Source organism: Bos indicus, chromosome 3 (assembly GCF_029378745.1).
Source record: "Bos indicus isolate NIAB-ARS_2022 breed Sahiwal x Tharparkar chromosome 3, NIAB-ARS_B.indTharparkar_mat_pri_1.0, whole genome shotgun sequence".
Lineage (NCBI taxonomy): Eukaryota > Metazoa > Chordata > Mammalia > Artiodactyla > Bovidae > Bos > Bos indicus.
In genome coordinates, this window is record NC_091762.1 from 56,287,823 (window position 1) to 56,307,374 (window position 19,552).

The 19,552-nt window shown below is 40.6% G+C and overlaps 1 pseudogene; it reads right to left on the reverse strand.

Annotated features, from left to right (window-relative positions):
* Positions 1-222: 222 nt before the first annotated feature.
* LOC109556820 (POU domain, class 5, transcription factor 1-like) lies at positions 223-18,797 on the reverse strand (annotated as a pseudogene).
* Between the last annotated feature and the right edge of the window lie 755 nt (positions 18,798-19,552).

The following is a 19,552-nucleotide window of genomic DNA, read 5'->3' on the forward strand; positions in this document are numbered from 1 at the left end:
AGAAGGAGCATGCAGTTAAAATTGGCAAAAGGCAGTTTCTCAAAAGAAATAAGGGTAGGGTACTGAAGTGAAGGCAGCACCATACAAAGCCACTGTGTAGACCATGCACTCAAAGAGCTTGCAAATTACTGGAGGAACCCAGCCAGCACAGAGATTCAAAACAACACTGCCCTCCTTCAGTATCCATGAGTTTGGTATCTGCAGAGTCAACCAACGAGGCTGCTATTGTTTGAATCCACGGATGCAGAAACTGGATACAGAGGCATCTGTACTACGCCATTTTACATAAAGGACTTGAACATCCTCAGATTTTGGTATCTGTGGGGGTCTTTGAGCCAATTCCTCATGGATATAGGACACCTGTAATGAGGTACTCCACATTAACATATCCAAAAAATGCCTCTAAGTTCATAGCGTAGTTGAGAAAAACTGCTATAATCTGAGAAGATTTCAGGAGAGAAGTAGGATTCAAATTGGGTCTTTAAAGATTTAAATGTAGGTTAAGAGATTAGGCAACGCTTTTGAGGTGAGGACAGTGAAAAGATAATGACCATAACAAGCTATTGAGAATTTCCAGAGCAGAAAAAAGGGAGGGTAGCATCATGTGGTCATTTATGGAGGGACTCAAACTACTTGTACAAACTTATCCCCATTAATCTTTTCTATAACATGTACCTAGACACAAAATATTTCCCCTACTTCCTTTGTTAGGAAATGTGGGTTTTCCTTAAAGATCTATTTCCCCAAGCTAGATGGACTATATGCTTTATAATCAGACTGAGATACTTGTGACTTGAACTGGGGATGGGCTTGGCATTCTTCTCATTTCTCCTGTGACTTTCTTTATTTACCTGTAAAATTCCCTAATCTGAGATTCATGACGTTAGACAATTTTTATCAACTCACTGCTTTTTGCCTACTCATTTCTCCCTAGCTTTGAGTCACTGGAGACTCTGAAACAGTCCCTGGGTCCTCCTTTCCACACCAAATTCAGTAACATCATGAGCTCATGTGTAGTATCCATGCAAAAATTCTAAACTTCTGGATTCCTGTCTCGTTCAGCTGTAAAGATCTTTGTCCACCTTTTGTTTCATTCTCCCTTTACTATGGCCATAGTCTAAACTTGTGACTACTCAGAATGGACTATGTCATTTCTAAGGTCTGAAATTCAAAAAAGTTGTATCATGAGTCTTACCAACAGATTTTCTCTATCCACAGCCTGATTCCGCTCCCTTTTTTCTTGTTGTATAGTCGCCTTCTGTTCTAAACCTTTCTCCTTTGACCTTCATCTTTCTTCCTGACACTCTGACTCCTCATTTGCCCTTTGAGGTTTTAGTCTATCTTTCCTTCAGTTCGTTCAGTTCAGTCACTCAGTCATGTCAGACTCTTTGCGACCCCATGAACCGCAGCACACCAGGCCTCCCTGTCCATCACCAACTCCCAGAGTTCACTCAAACTCACGTCCATGGAGTCGGTGATGCCATCCAGCCATCTCATCCTCTGTCATCCCCTTCTCCTCCTGCCCCCAATCTCTCCCAGCATCAGAGTCTTTTCCAATGAGTCAACTCTTCGCATGAGGTGGCCAAAGTACTGGAGTTTCAGCTTTAGCATCATTCCTTCCAAAGAACACCCAGGACTGATCTCCTTCAGAATGGACTGGTTGGATCTCCTTGCAGTCCAAGGGACTCGAAAGAGTCTTCTCCAACACCACAGTTCAAAAGCATCAATTCTTTGGCACTCTGCTTTCTTCACAGTCCAACTCTCACATCCATACATGACCATTACCTAAAGTATCTTCTACTTTTTCTTTTTCAGGATTCCATCTTTGTGCCTTGTAAAAATGTTTAAAATTTTCTCCCATTAAATACTTCTCTTATTATCATACTTTTAAGAAATGAATATATGATTTTCTATTCTTGATTTGCAATTCCCTTCTAAATCCTACTGTAATCTTCCTTAATGTCAAATCCAGTGGAAATGTTTCAGATCATAAATTAATAAACCTCTGCATTTGAAACTTTTGTCATTATCAGCTTGTTTCACAATTCTATGGTTTTCCTTGATCCTCTCAGTTCTTTTTATATCTAATCTGTGTACTCCTTTCTGAATTTTTATTTTCTTCTAGGCTATGACTCTCCTCAAATATCCTGAGTGACCTCACCCACTTCCAGTTTCAACTGACACTTATAGGTTGATGGTTCTGTAATCTATGAAACTATATTTTCAGTTTAGACTCTGTTTTGAATGTTAAACCTAGCTATTCATATTTTTTCACAGATATATTTGGATATGCCCTTAATGCTTCACCATCAATAAATACAAAATTGAATTAATTACCTTAACCTTCTCCAAAAATATCCTCCTCAGCTTCAGGGATCTCACCCAAGCAGTCATCCAAGTTAGAAATCTGAGAATTTTTCTTAAATTCTCCCCCTTTCCCACTACCATACTCAAGTGTTCAACAAGTACTATTGATCGAGTATCCAGAAAATTTCCAGAATCCAGATATTTCCCTCAATCTGATGTCCTCTTCTACTCCTCCAGTTTAAGTTTACTTAGAAAATAGCCTTCTAATTGGCTTTCTAGTCTTTATTTTATCCATTAGCTGATCTGCCAAATTTAACCTTCATGTTTCATGGTTTATCTAAAATTCATATGTAACCACCTGTACTCTTCCTGCTTTAATATGTTTCCATGGCTTTTCCCATTGCTGTCATGTAATGTAACTTCATGGGTCTTAATATTAGACACAATATCCTCCTTCTCTAACCACCTCAACAGAATTTATTATTTATCTCCAAACTTCATTTTCTATAACATCAGCATATAAATTTAAATATATATCTCCATCATGCTGTCACTTGTTCTTTGTTCATGCTATAAATCCAGTCTGGAATGTCCTTTTCCTTAGCATCACTTATTCTATTCATTCTTTTAGATATAGTTAGCACAAGACTTTGTGCAAGAAGTTTCTCCCATTATCTCCTGGTTGGATTAGGTACCTGAATCAGTCAGATTAATACAGGAAAATAAAGCTACCCTGGGTATTTCAAGCAGAAAGGTATTAGATGATTATAATATCACTACAAATTTCTATGCTAGTCAGAAGACCAAGGTTACATTGAAGAAAGAAATTAACCTCTAACTCATGGCTTAGTGTAACGAAGGATTGTCATTTGCTCCTCATTGCAATGTCTAGCTTGGGTCAATAGAAGGGAATTTATTATGTTTAACATAGTCACTTGAAGCTCAAGCAGACAGAAGCTCAAATATATTACACTTGTGCCATTAGAATTTCTGGTCTTCTAAATTGCTACAACAGAGAAGAGGCTGACTGGAGAATTTCACATGGCTTATCCTTATCTTCAGTCATGTCTTTTCATGACCCCATGGACTGTAGCTCACCAGGCTCCTCTGTCCATGGGATTTCCCAGGCAAGAATATTGGAATGGGTTGCCTTCTCCAAAGGATTTTTCCCAACCCAGGGATCACACCCCCATCTCTTGTGTCTCCTGCCATGCAGGTGGATTCTTTACTGCTGAACCACCAGGGAAGCCCTGGTGGCTTACCTTATCCTTATCTTATTCTGAAAATGAAACTTATCATTTCTGCTTATTTCATTGGCCAGGACTTGTCATATTGTCCCATTCAACTAAAAGGGTGCTGGGATGTGTAGTTTTCCATATGCCCAGAAAAGGGGGATTAGATGTTAGTGAGCGCTGTTTAAAAATGTAGAAACTGAAGCCCTGAGAGTTATTTCCCCACATTTTCACACTTAATATTTGGCAGAACTGGAGTTCAAATTGTACTATTTCTCAAGAGTATCTGTTACTCTTAATAGACTCCTCCCTGGAGGAGGATTTTATTTCCAGCCCTTCTGATATTAGACTTGCTTGGACCAAGTGAGGATGACTGGAAATAACACATGCCCACTCCCAAGCAGAAGGTTTAGCAGGGATCCTATGATTTCCTCACAGTGCTTTTCCATCTTCTACCAGAGTAGCAATTCCCCCATTAGAAGCTATACCTTCAACCTGGAAAGAAGGGTGTATGGAGCACAGCTTCGGGCAACCTGCAAGCAACATTTAACATGAGTAAGACATAAACTTGTATTGTTGTAAGCCCTTGAGATTTGGGGGTTGCTCGCTATCTCAGCATAAATGAGTGAAATACAGCTAATACAAATACTGAAGAACTCACAAAATCCAACCCCAAACTGGGCAAGCATGCTTCAGAACAGACTGGAATCTAAGTGACTATAAAGAATTTATTCTAGGACTCATGGACAAACTCTACATGACCTTGAAATTAAAATTATTTTTTTCCCCAAACTCCTTATTATGTGTCTCTCTGATTAAGATCCAAATTCCTAAGGGAGAGAAAATGAGATTCTCACTTTTCCAGAATGGTCACATACCCATCTGCCCCTTTGCCAAGGAAAGTGGTAGCTGGTGGCAGGCAGACCAAATAGCTGGCAGTCCTGCTGGGACTTCACAGAATGGGGAAATGGCGAATAGGATGCTGACATCCACAAAGAAGGGAAGAAATGGCATTCTTAATAGCAGTACACTGAAATAACAGTAATCATTCATCATTGGCATGGCACTTTATCCCTCTCTTTCTCCTTCACAACCACGTGAAATCATCTTGCCACTCTCCGCTTTCCAAACCAAGCATCCTTAATAACCTTGTAGAAGTCTTTCATTTGGCAGTGCCCAGCTTCCCGTCCCCTCTGCTCAAATCAATAGGAAGAAATAAAGATAATCTACATTAATTTGGTTGCAGTTGTTTTAACATCCCCTGAAACCTTCAAGTTCAGCAGTACTGGGCCAGTTTGAAGAAAACCTTTCTGACAGGAAAGCGAGTTTCAAAAAAAAAAAAAAAAATGTTCCCCAGTTTTCTAGGCTTATAAGCCTAGGGCAAGTTTAATTAAACTCAATGGAGCATTTTAAAGTGAAGAAAAAATTAGGACAGCAAGAAAAACGTGTTGATTGTTTCCTAATTATGCTGTGGACTTCTTCTCTAATGCATCCCCCCCGCCTCTCTCTCTCCCTAAATAAAACAACTGGCACGTTAAGTTTGCACACAGAAGATTATATTTCAACCATGCATCCTGCATCAGCCAGGCACCGTGCCTCCCATTTCACTTCTGGGCCTGCTTTTTGGAGACATTCATGTTTTTGTTATTTCATGGATACACTTGTGTGCTAAATCTCTTCAGTCCTGTCCAGTTCTTTGTGACCCTATCGACTGTAGCCCACTAGGTTCCTCTGTCCATGGGATTCTCCAGGCAAGAACACTGGAGTGGGTTGCCGTGTCCTCCTCCAGGATATCTCCCCAACCCAGGGATAGAACCCAGGTCTCATGTCTCCTGCATTGGCAGCCGGGTTGTTTACTACTAGCGCCACCTGGGAGCCCTTCATAGATATACTTAATCAAATATAAAAAAGAGAGAGAAAACAAGGTATACTACATTAGACTTCAGCAACTTCTAACCTTTTTTGTCAGTGAAGATTCCTTTGATTAGTCCTTCCCCCAAACATGGATGGACTCCTTATTTTAAAACATTTAGTCTTCTGAACAATAAGCATTTTTAAAGACATGATTAATTTACTTCCTTATTTTTACTCATAGGAGACATGCATTTACACAAACTGATCTTCATTTATACAAACTCATTTGCTTTTTCCCTTGGACTGCAAGGAGATCAAACCAGTCAATCCTAAGGGAAATCAGCCCTCAATGTTCTTTGGAAGGACTGATGCTGAATCTGAAACTCCAATACTTTGGCCACCTAATGTGAAGAACTGACTCCTTGGAAAAGATCCTGATGCTGGGAAAGATTGAAGGCAGGAGGAGAAGGGGACAACAGAGGTTAAGATGGTTGGATGGCATCACTGACTCGATGGACATGAATTTGAGCAAGCTCCAGGAGTCGGTGATGGACAGGGAAGCTTGGCGTGCTACAGTCCATGGGGTCACAAAGAGTCAGACATGACTGAGCAACTGAACTGAACTGATCTATTTTTCAGGATAGAATAACCATACCTCTGATTAATTAACATCTGAAAGCAAACAAATAAGACCAGAAGTTAGAGTCCATCCATTTCACTAACAATGACTACTATATGCCAGGCACTATACATATAGCTTTATTATGAGTAAGCAAATGAGCTACATTAGGATTTGAAAAATAATAAAGAACCTCATGGATCTCAAGGACTCCAGAGACTCTGGCTAAAGACCTATGTGCTAGTATTATAGTGACAATTACAGCTGTTCAGGACTCCTAGAGGGCCACCAAGGAGAAGACTGTCGGTGTGGACATAAATGGAAAGCCTGGGGGCTTCAGGGAAAACCCTTGAGCCAGAGACCAGTAGTACATAAAGAAAAGTCAATGTGTTTCAAATGGTGCCACTAAATTCTGTTAAATGAAACAAAAATGGGTAAAACTTAAAGGGTACTTAACTGTGAGCCAGTTACTCCTAGAAGCAGTTTACATATATTAATTACTTTTATCATCTTGTCCTTCCTATAAGGCACAGGGAAGTTGCAAGGTGGACCCAAGATCACACATCCAATTAGTGCTAGAACCAAGATTGGAAGTGATATAGTCTGCTCTTAACCTAGTGGTTAAGCTTGCACATAAAAGATTGTTAACTAGACATGACCTAATAGAAAAAAAAAAAAAGACACAGGACACACACAACTCAGCCATTCCCAACTCTTTCAGCACTGAGGGGCCCCTTTGTGTCTTCTTTTCCATCGTGGACTCCTGTGCTTTGAAAGATGTCCACTTCTGCCATACTAAAGGAGGGAGGGCTCAAAATAAAATAAATTTCATTCGGTTTTTAAAAATAAATATATCAAGTAGAATTTTGAGAGACTCTGGAAGAATATATGCCAGTAAACTCTATTAGCAATAATATAGAATTTAAACTGTCCCCAAATTCAAGAATCCAGGTAAGCTGAATTTTATTAGATTAGGCTCCCTATTAAAACCTATAACACAGTCTCTCAACCTTTTCTCCCACTTGACAATGAGTTTCAAAGGGATGATTCTCCAAAGTTTCATGAATACAACTTAGAATCTCCCCAGGTGGCAAGTTAGCCTCTCTAAGGGAATAAATTGAAGAAAACCTTCAAGTGACTGTGAAATAGCTACAATGGAGGCATTCATGTAGGGAGAATGGATGCTCCCTCCATTCTCCTCCATAGCAATCAGAGCCCAGTGGAGAATTGGACCCCATTCAGCAGACAGTAGTCAACTGTTCTTCGTCTCCATCTAGATCACATACAATACTGTATGTGGGCACTTTGGTCTTTTGTGTTGAATGTAGGTTGTAACATCTTCCAGTAGAGTTCAGGCTTTTAAACCTCTGCACTATGGTGTTTGAGGCTGGATAATCCTTCATTATAGGGACGATCCTCTACATTGTAGGATGTTCAGCAACATCTCTGGTCTCTTCTTCCCTGATGTCAGTACCATGAGCCCACCAATTGTAACAATCCAAATTGTCTCCAGAGTTTGCCAAACCTCCCCTCAGAACAAAATCGCACCAGGGTAAGAACCACTGGTCTAGGTTTTGTGTATCTATCTTAGCTTCTCTTCCCCACAGAACTTAGTTCAGTACCTGCTAACATAAATATTTGTAGGTGAATAAATTACTAAGTTTTGAATGATTTTTATAAGGAGTGGATTATTATTCATTATACTATTTGTATAATGAATGGATTTCTGTCAAATTATTATAGTTAAGCTATCTGTTCTATTAAGTCTTGCAGTAAAAGTAGAGAGAGGCAAACCATTTTTGGTGGTCAGCTGAAAAGACTGGCAGGACTGAAATTTACCTGATGTTCCTCCGAACTTTCACTCTGCTTAACTCCATGCTAAAGCATAAAGAGCTTGAACTCATCCTGTGTTTTCCCATCATGATCCCCACCCAACACTTGCCTCTTTTCCAGATACCCCTGTCATAGAGGGACTTGGCCCCTACTTCAAGAGACAGTGCCTTTGTGTTTATGCTGCTTGCCAGGGCTGAGAACAATATCTGGGAATAATAGCAGTGGGGTAGGGTGAGGAGGAAGGTGGGGGAAGGCTAGAGCTTGGACATCAGAGATTCCAAAGAAACTCCAGGCCTGGAATAACTATATTTTCCAGAGCAAGTTCCTATGTTTTCATGTAGGCTATGTCTTTAGGATATGATGAAATATTTCACAGTAAGGTTAATTCTTTCAATAGATAGGTAGAACTTCTGGCCTTGAGAAAATAAGTCAAGGGAGCTGGAATGGAGAGGAAATTTGGGTAGGGAGTGGTTGACAGTGCATGTGAGATGTAGTCTTAGTGAGGCTCTTCTGCAGTCAGGGCTCCTGGAGTGCTATGAGGGTGGCAGGTCCCAGGTCACCAGCAAGGTAAAGTCCCCTCTCAGAGATGCAGATGAGTATCAGGCACCTGCCAGCGACTAGGACCAAGAGCCAGTACAAAGAGCATCAGCTGACAGTTTGTTTTTCTGTATCTCTGAGGGGATTTCAATTTTTAAAAAATGCCAGCTTGTTGAGTCAGCTGTTGTTTTGGAATTATTTTCTCCTCTCTATTAGCAAAGATAATTTGAGAGCTGACTTAGAGCCTGTGCAGTAAGATTGATGTCTGTTCTAAACGCATTGCCTCTTTTCCTTTCAGCTTAAAGCACAATCATTATGTTTCTTCCACTACTTCTCTCAACTAAAGAGTTTTATGGATTGGTCCTGGGAATCATTTAATATTCTCCTATATTAATAATATAGCAACAGCACAATAACAGTGAGAGTAATAACCCCACCACTACAACAGGTAAAAATTTCAGAGTATTGTCATGTGACAGGTATCATGCAAAACCTTTACATAAATTATTAACAATCCTCCTCAGGATAATTCTAGGGCTTCCTGGGTGGCTCAGATTGTAAAGACTCTGCCTGCAATGCAGGCAGATTGAACCCAGGTTTGATCCCTGGGTTGGGAAGATCCCCTGGAGAAGGGCACGGCAACCCAGTCCAGTATTCTTGCCTGCAGAATTCCATGGACAGAGAATCCTGGTGGGCTACAGCCCATGGGGTCACAAAAAGTCAAATACAACTGAGAGACTAACACTTTCACTTCCACTTTTCAGGATAATGCTATGAACCATTTTTCTCATATTGAGGTTAAGGGAACTAAGGCTTATATATGTGGTTTAATAAATGCCCAAGGTAACACAGGTGTTAATTGGGTAGATCTAGGATTTGAATCCTGGAAACTGTGTTCTAAACTTAGCTCTAGAAACCATGCCCATAATCAGAAAAATGATACTTTTCCCCATGATTCCTGGCATAATACTTTTGATAGGGAATCATTCCAGTGAAGAACAAAAGTATAATAGAAAAGTACCCACTAATCCCTCAGTATCACTCTATTGAGGGCCCCCTAATGCTGTCCTATTCCATCCACCAGTGGAAAGTACTCTTCATACAGTGGCCTGTATCTCATACATGCTTCTGGGCTTCACTGTGCGTGGGTCCAGGAATTCATGCGTTAATTTTTTGAGATTATGAAATACAGCTGAGCTTACAGAGATACCTTGTTTGTTTGTTGTGCTTGTTCTTTATTTCAGTTTCAGATATTGTTATTAATTTTGACAAAGAGAGAAAATAAATGGCACTGATGTTTTGAGGTTGACTGACTGCTGAGAAAGAGACCTGAAAGAATGAAAATCTTACCTGAGTAGATGGTTAGGGATAGCAACCCTCATAAACTATGCTTGTCTCAAGCCTGACCTTTGTCCCAATCTCAGAATCAAAGTCCATGGAGCCTTTCTTTGGTTGCTACTTTGAATCTGGCCCAGGTCAATAGCCAGTAAAAGGAAATTGTGCTGAATTATCACAATTTTTATTTGTGCTGACTTATTGGAAATAAGGCAAGACAGATGAGTTGCAGTATCTGCACACTTGATTACCCCCTTCCCCAATTTTTCTGTGGCTTCATTTAGATCTCTTTGCTACAGCATTTTAGCTCTAACTTTGGGCACTGAATCATGCTACAATGTCCCATCCAGCATTTCGGTAATGCGATAAATCCATCCAAAGTCTCGCAGTGCCATCCTGCACGTGACAAATGCAATAACACGTCAGGCTCAGAGCGATACCCATCTTAGGCAGATACTCCCTCTGCTGACAGCAGGTGTTTCTGCTTTATCTGAAAATAATTCACTGAATAGATAATTGGTGAATCCCCAGTGGGAACAAAACTTGATTCTGTCTGAGCATAGGTTACCAAGTGTACCACCATAAAATAATTGATTTTGTGATATATTAAGTGGGGACATACTCAAGACTACTGAACTTTTCACTTAGGGCCTGGGGCTGAAGTTGAACTAGGCTCCCAAAGGTGAAGAACCCATGCATGACAAGGGCAGGGCTTCACACTCCAACAGCCAATTTAACTTTCATTTTCTTTATTAATCTAATATGTTCTACCTTTCACCAGGACGTGATGTGCAGGGAGTTTCATTAAAACGGTTGAGTTGTTATCGGAGATAATCACCGAAGGAATGTATCACAAAAGTCAAGAAATTCTGAATCATTTTTTTTTTTATGCTGTTGTCTTAGAGAAGAGGTTTCAGATGCTGATAGGGAAGTTGCTTTAGCTATAGGGCAAATTTAATTGCGTTTTTAGAAACTTCTTTTAATCCTATAATAACAAAAAATTAAATCAGTGCTGACATTTTTTTGTTGCCAGAAGAAGGTAGTAAAAGGGTAAAGAAATAATTGTTAGCTCTGAGAATATAATTAGCAACTTTAATGCTTTAATCTAAAAAATGCATATTTTGAGCCTGGGTGAATGATTAAAGAAAAGATATCAAAAGTCTTTGAAATTTCTAACTGTGTTTGTTTTTAATTGTGAGTTATGATCACTATAATTAGCTCATTTTAGTGCATTTATAATGCAAACAAATATGAATTTCTACACGTTCAGGGATATTTCAGGGCAAATATGATTGACATCTTGACCTCTGGCTCTTTGAATTAAGCCTTTCTTATAATGTCCAGTAGAAGTTTATTCTTTGATTTGGATGGGGGAGGAAAGGGCATTAAGAAGCCAGGATTAAATACCAGGAGACTAGAGTCAAGGTTGGTGCATGTTTGGAGGTTTATTCCGGAGGAGGTTAAGGATGGTCCCATTAGTAGCCTGGGCTTCCCCTGGCCCAGAGGGATGACTGTGTTCAGCTCCCTCTGCCCCACTGGATGGAACTTGAGGCTGCGTCTGAGTTACAAGCATGGGAGGAAGTGCTGGGTTACAGATAAAGGTGAGCTCTCTGATGCTAAACCTCTGTGAATGAGCACAGAACCTGCCTAGCCTGCTCCAGCTCTATCCTGCCCCACCTTGACAGAACCAAGAAACCTCATTACTATGCACTAGAAAAGGGAAAAGGAAAAAAAAAAAAAAAAAAGACCCAGAGGGATCTGGGGAATGAACTTTTTGGGGGTCTTATTTCTCTCAGAGGTGCACATTAAAATTCTCTCTTTCATTCATTAATGTGAATACAAGCTGCCTGAGAAAATAGCTGGTGGGACCTCCCTTAATGAATAGTGGGGCTTTTCTATGCTCTAGAGGCTTAAAATTGGGTTTCATCCCACTGAGGATTTTTCTTTTTTCCTTCTCCTTCTGTCTTCCTAACACTGCATGTTTGGTTATATTTCTAGAACTCACCTAGTCTATGACCTGCCTCCTCCAGTTCTAATCGCTCATATGATTAGGTTGGGGCCACCCACAGACAGGGAGGAGGGGGCCACTCTCAGGTATTTTTCCAATATTATTTTAAAATTTCTACTCTGTCAATCATATGCGATCAAACTCATTCTTGTGAAGTTCCTCATACTTCTTGGTTTAGAATAGGCCAGATATGAAGATAAAAATCTTTTTTCTTGCTTTCAGGGTTTTTCACTTTGGTTTGAAATAGAATTAACTCTTCTTAGCCTTTCACAGTTTAGTTTTTTTTAGCATTCTGGTCTTGATTTCCTTATTTTTCCTCCATACACTCCAGGTATGTTCGACCACTGCCTCCCAGTGCACTCAGCCCTCATTCAACAATTATTGCCCACATCATGCATTTGGGATATTTTCTTGAACTGTCTTATGTTGCTAGTTATTTTCCCAAGGACATCTCTACGTTTCTGAAGGACTTCATATTGTTTTACTTGTCTATGTCTTCAGAATCCAATGAATAGTAGCCCTTGATGAGTGAGGATGATGCTCATGGACATGAAGCCAAGTCTTCATCAATTTGCTCCTCACTCCCACCACAGGGAAACTAGAATGACAGGAATCCTCAGTCATTATTCCAGATCCTTAGGCCAATTTGTCTGGGGCTAGTAGGAAAAGTAGTTGTGGAAAGGGCTCTGCCGATCCAGACACAATTGTGGCAGGAAGAGAAACACTGAGAAATACATTCTCATGCAATTTGAGAATGAGGTGACAAAGAGACAGCAAGCTCTAGAAGAGCTTGTGGATCAGCCCCAAAAAGATGTCAAAAAGCCTCACACTAGGAACCACAGAAACACTCAGCAATGGACAGTGACTGTGTTCCACATCCCTTGAAAAACACAGAGTCATTTTCTAAGGGTAAAGGCATTTGGAAGTCTAGTTTAAAAGATGCTGTTTTCCTTGGTTTCTGCTTGAGAGTTCTTTTTCCTTGTGGTATTTAATTAACTTTTATTGCATCCCATATATTATAAAGCATAAACAAAAATTTTACAGTGTATCATATCATTTAGAACAGTATTAATCAAGCAAGTGTATATAGAGAAAGGTAGAAAAAGATGGGGGCAAGTAGTAAATACTTAAAAGCCTTGATACAGTTACCAACGGCTCTAGACACAGTTCTGGACCACTATTTGCTTGTTTATATTTATTGAGTGTCTACTATACCAGATATTATGCCAACATAATTTTATCTGTCCATTGTTTAATATTGTAAAACTATTCCATATACTTTATGAATCAATGAAATTTATAGTCTCATAGATATAGACTATCCAGTATGTTGAGCCATTTAAAAATTCTATGACATATTTATAATCATGACATTCTGAACTTCACATTAGATAGAGAGCTACTTTATCAGCAATTGTACACCAATTTGCCAGTAGGCTTTAAAAGCCAGATCATTTTTCTCTGTGGGACCCAAGGAGAATTTGGTGACAAAAATGCCAAGATAAAACTCTTTTTAGAAAATTAGGTTTTAAAGGCCTACCTTTAGCATCATGGGTTTTACTTCGTGTCTTCAGGACATATCTGACTGCTCGGGATTTGGCACACATGGTGTAAGGAGTTAACATCGTACAGTCCAAGTGAGGGAACTAATAAAGTCAACGTAGTACCACCTCTGTAGAATCAGATCTGTTCCCCGTTATTTGGTCCTGCTTCTGAAGGAGAAAAATAAGTCTTGGATATTACAGCTGTCACTGTGACATCTGTTGTTTCAGGATCCGTGACTGCTTCAGTCACCACCTGACCCAGATCATCACCATAACATTCTGTCCACTATTAAACTGTGAAAGGTCCTCGCCCTCCAGGTGGTACTTCAAGGTTGACATACCAAGGTGTTTGTCTCTGTCCCTGCAACTGTCTCTCAACTGAAAAATACAGCCTCACTTTGTGCAGAATTGATGGCAAACCAAGTCTCCCAGGGTTCAAGGGGAGCAGCCGAGAGCAAGAGTTCTTGAGGCGTAGCCCCGTTCTGCTCTTAATCACTTGTCACAACTCCTGGAGGGCCTCGGGCGTGTTGCTTTTTGTTCTTTGTTGTTGGTGCTTCTCCTTTTCCTTTGAACAGATGACTCCAGCTATTAAAACAACAGTAACCGAGCTGCGTGCACGCATCCAAGCTTACAAAACAGATAGGTAAGGGGATATCTGTCCTCCCGAACACATAAAGAATAGTTGACTTTTGGAAAGTTCCTCTAAATAGAACTCCACTTCTGGTTGTATGTGTTTGGTTCAAATCATTAATGACTTAACAGAATGGCTACTGCTAATTTAGATGCAAAGTGGATGCATTTGGAGGGGAGTGGATACATGTATTTGCTTGGCTGAGTCCCTTCGCTGTTCACCTGCAGCTATTACAATGTTGTTATCAGCTATACCCCAATACAAAAAAAAAAAAAGTTTAAAAAATAAGTACATTAAAAAAAATAGTTTATCACATGAGTAACCAAAATCAGGCCCACACACACATTTACAGGAATGTAATAAATATGTAAAACCAGACACATCTCTACTGTAAAGAGCTTTCATTCCAAGAGCCCATTTGATTATTCATTAATTTATTTATCCACTCTTTCATTTGAAACCTGCTTATTGAGACTCTATAATGGATGAGGCACTGCGCTGGGAACTAGGGTTCAGCACTAGAGGAGAATTTTCTGTTCTCATGATGTTTAACCTGACAAGAAAAGGAAGGGTTCACACTTACACTTGTGATCTAGCTTTCTCCCAGAAAAATCTAACCACTCCCAGCCACACAGCTATTTAATAGTCATCAATAAGCAGTTTACTTTCATTACATAATGAAGGCCCCACGTGATCGAAATCATAAAAGAAAATAGAAGAACCACAAGCTGGTTTTCATGTGGTATACTTTGATTTCTTTTCCTATTTCAGTTTCCCTGCAATTTCTAGCCCTAATTCTAGCAACTAGTTACATGATCTTAAACAAGTAACTTAGCTTTTGTAAACCTTGATTTTTTCTCACATGTACAATTCCTTTGGCTAATGTTTGGAAGATTTTTTTTAAAACCTCAAAAATATACTTTCAGACAAGCGTAAATCTTTTCAGATTCACTGTCTTCAAAGAGCCTCAGGACATTTGCATTATGGTTGATCAGGCAGGACAGGATCACACAGGGTCGGAGGCTGCCCAGTCTCAGCATCAGGAGTTTTCTACTCACCTGGAGAGCCCCTGGAGTCTGGTCCTGAACAAAGACACATTATCTGGACCTGGCATTATTTACCCAGCTCAGAACACAGCGGCAGTCTTGGCGAGAGAGGAGGTTGGAGACTGCTTTTGTGGCACTTGCTGCTGCTTTATGGGTTTGCATTTGTCGTGCTAGGATTTTCTTTTCATCTCTTTTCTTTCTTTTTCCTTTTCTAATTGACACAGTGCCTGTACATTTAAATACTTGCAACTGGGTGTGGACATCTTGTATAATAGCTGTATTGGTGATAATGGTCTGTAACAGAAGTGAGTGATTGAGGCCCAGGAAGAATGTACTAAAAATGAACCCCCATATTTGATGTTTTCTCTATAACAAAAAAAAATAGCCTAACTATTTAATTAAGAACAATGATCAATAATTATATAACTGAAAAAATGTTGGATAACATTTAATATATATGTGTGTGTGTATATATATGACACTCAAAGCTTTTGAATTCTTTTTCCCCTAAACCTGATTTTTCAGTCTCTGCTTTAGTTATTTTGGCTGTTTGTTCACATGAACTTTCTTTCACAAACAGCCAGTATTCTGAAGTCTTTTGCTGACCAGATCAAATACTTCAAGACGGGTGACATCAAAAGGCCTTGTTTAGATAAATGGGCTTCTGAAGTAGCAAGACTACAGGCATATGTTGATATCATGACAGAATATTTTTGAATGTAAGTTTTTTTTGTTTTGTTTTTTTTTGTTTTGTTTGGGTTTTGTATTTTTTAAGTGCCCCCAAATCCTCATGCTCACAGGCTGATAGGTCCTCCACCTCAGCATTCCTCCTCTGGATTGTTCGGGTTCCTTACTTCTGGTAAGGATGTGGTAGGATGGGACATCCCTGGTGGTCCAGTGGTTAAGGATCTGCTTTCCAATGCAAGGCACATGGATTCGATTCCTTGTCCGGGAACTAGGATCCCACATGCCCTGGAGAAAGTCCGGGTGCCATAGCCAAGACCTGACACAGCCAAATAAATAAATTAATTAAAAAAAAAAAAAAAAGTGGCAGGACACATTCATTAACACTGAAGGAAGCTTTGTTTTGTTTTTAGGTCCCAGGCCTTCATATAAGAACAAAGTGAGGAGTGATGTGGGGATTAAAGTTAAGAACATCATCCTACTTCACCTTCCCTCCAACCAGTTTCTCCAAACTCCCTGCCCCCACACCCTTTGTGTTCCCAATTCCTTTCTTAGTGAATGAAGAACTTAATCCTAAAGCCCTGGTACAAACCCCAGGGTTCTCTCCGTAGCTCTCCCTTCCTCTCCCCCCACACCCCATTCCCGGGGAGAGTGGGCACCTCGGTTTGAATGCACAGGAGAGCTCAGGGTGGTGACAGACACCGAGGGAAAGGCCTCACCCTCAGGGACTGGGATGTAGGGGTACAGCATACTGACATGAGGGCTCCAATTGCCTGGGGTACCAAAATGGGGCCCTGGCGTCAGAGGAACGGATGCGGATACCCCTGAGAAGGCAGACCCAGCAGCCTCAAAATCCTCTGGTTGGAAATAGTTGCTGCTTGATGGTTTGCCCTTCTGGCAATGGTTGCAGAACGACACCGGAACCACGTCCTTCTCTAGCCCAAGCTGCTGAGCGAAGTGGCTGATGTGCTGCAGAGTGGGCTTCGGGCACTGCAGGAACATGCTCTCCAGGTTGCCTCTCACTCGATTCTCCATACTAGTCCACTTTCTCTTCTGGGCGTGCACTAGGGCCTCTGCCTTGCATATCTCCTGCAGATTTCCTTGTTGTCAGTTTTCCTCCACCCACTTCTGCAGCAGAGGCCACAGCTTACACGTGTTCTTTGAAACTGAGTTGCAAAGCCTCAAATTGACAGGTAGACCTTTGGCTGAACACCTTTCCAAAAAGTGAGCCCAGGTGAGCCCCACATTGGTCTGGGTATATCCCAGGGTGACCCTCTTCTGCTTTAGGAGTTTGGCAAATTGTTCCAGGTCTTTCTGAAGAGCTTTGATGTTCTGGGACTCCTCAGGATCCGCTCCAGTTTCTCCTTGTCCAGCTTCATGGCACCTGGTCCAGGGAGGCCCCCTCGGAGTTGCTTTCCACCCTGGCTCCCGCCTCGCCCTCGGGCTGAGGCACCCTCCAGGACACCTTGGGGCACCAGCCCCACTCTAACCTGCGGTGCACAGCAGGCCATCCCTCTGCACAAGTCATAGGGTGGGGGCACAGGGGAAGCCCCCACACCTCGTGCTGGGCACAAGCTCCAGCCAGATTCCTGACCCACCCGGAGGCCCTTGGAAGCTCATCCAGGTCCGAGGATCAACCCAGCCTGGCTGTGGCCCTCCCTGCCGATGGCCTCCACTGCCCAGCAGGGGCGAGAAGGCCTGAAGGAAGCTTTAAAGATCCATTAGTGGACTAATAAAAATCTTTTTTCGGGAAACAACTATGAAGGTACTTTTTATGTCTTCTTTGTGATTAGGGGTGAGAGAAAGAAAGAAACATATGTTTTTGTGTATATATATATATAAGTTTGTACTTAAAAACTACCCCCTGAGTTCTTGATTATCTCAAGGTGAAGACAGTGTTAAATTACTTGTGGTGACAGCCTGTCAGATTGAATATATAGCAGAAGGACAAGGTAAAGGGTAAAATGGATGCAATGTAGAGGGAGCTGTGGGTTTGAGACTGCCCTAAAGGAGCAGACAAGGGAGGTGGGGATGGTGTTCCGCCTTAATAAAACCCCACCTGTAGAATGTGGATGGCTTTCTTTTGATTCCAAACTGGAGTCTCTCTTCCCTGTGGTGATTGGCGTATAGGGACTGGTACTCCTATGAACACACATGAAGGAAACAGGCATCTTAAAAGATGAGGATTTATGTTCTCAGAATAAACATTGGGAAGTATCAAGTTCACCCCCCCTGGAAACTACAAGGGTCTGTGGTTATATGATAGGACCTGGGTTTACTCAGAACTCACAGGACATGTAAGGTTTTAAAGCAGATGTAGTTGGTAAGAAAATGGTAGCAATATACACCAAAGGGACTAGAAGGGAGGATGGAATCAGATAAACTCCTTAAAGCATTAGAGATTTTTGAGTCTACAGTTGCACTGACTAATTTGGTAGCCGCAGTGGCTATTGAGCATTTGAAATGTTGCTGATCTGATTTGAGATGTTCTGTAAATGTAAGATGCAAAATGTCTTCAAGAAAATACGTTCTGAAGACTTAGTTATCAAAAAGAATGTAAAATGTCTTGTTAATAAAGGTTTCATACTGCTTATATGTGAAAATAATAATATTGTGGAAATGTGGGACTAAATAACATACTGAGTTAATTTCACCTGTTTCGTTTATGTTTTTTCTAATATGACTATCAGAAAATTTTAAATTATTTATGCAAGAAAATTTTATATTACTCACATTTACAATGTACATTATCTTTCTATAGGGTAGGACTGCTCACAGGAGCAAGCCCTCTGTATTTGAATGTGGGTAGATATAAGAAGGATGCTTATGTTAAGAATTTTAAAACCTGTGTTTCCAAAATAAATTCTGTAAGATGGTGTAACAACATAGTTTATTATGACGTGAAATTGGCTATGCCATCGGTTAAGTAGCTTATCCCACGCCTTAATAACACTATTCAATAAAATCCCATGTATGTATTGGCTTGGAATAGAACTGTCCTATACCTACCAAAATGAAAAGAAGAGAAGGAAAGGATATAAAGAAACTGTGTTAACACTGGGGAATAGAAGCCATTCATTCAATACATAAAAGTACTTTTCGGCAACTCCCACAATTAGAGAAATTTCAGAAACAATTAAAGGATTTGGAAGTCCCCGACGATTCATTTTGAGAAAGTCTATCGTCTTAAAGAAACCTCCAGGAGAATCAAAGAAGCATATGCTTTAATGGGATTTTTGCTATTTGAGGACTGTGTTCTAGGTAATTTCCAACATGCTGAGCATTTCCCCTCATTTTTCTCCAAGAGTCCTACATGAATTGGGTCTTCAAAGAGAAAATTTTTTATTTCCATATGAAGTCACTCAATGTCCCCTCCACGTTAACCCGTCCTTCAAGGAAAGACACCTTCTCCGAAGACTGTTCTACCACATCGCTCATCACTCCCGAGATGTTTTTCAGTCCCAGTGTAATTATTTCCATGATGGAGGAGGCTCCAGATGCATTTATTTGCCCCTCTCTGTGACTGGAAAATGTATTCCATATTCAGTTAAAGTCAGTAATTAAAACGACCTAATCTGCATTCACTTTGTAACCACCGGCTGAAACTCCCCCTCTGTCAACCCCAGAGGTGGGAGGGCTGCTGCATTTAAACCCACACTGAAGATCTCCGATTGGCTGGTGCACAGTTAGAACAGGTGAAATAATCTAATCTGGAATATTGCTCTCCTCACCTTTTTTTAATAAAGATTTGCCTCACCACAGACCTTAATATAACAGCAGTAAAGGCAAGAGAGGAAATTGGAAACACGGCCAGGAGTGTGCCTTATGGTTCATAACAGCCCCAAATTGTGACTGTTTATTAAAACTAACACCCTTTTGTGAGTGAGGGTGTGGATCAAAATATCCAGTGGTTTCTCTTCTT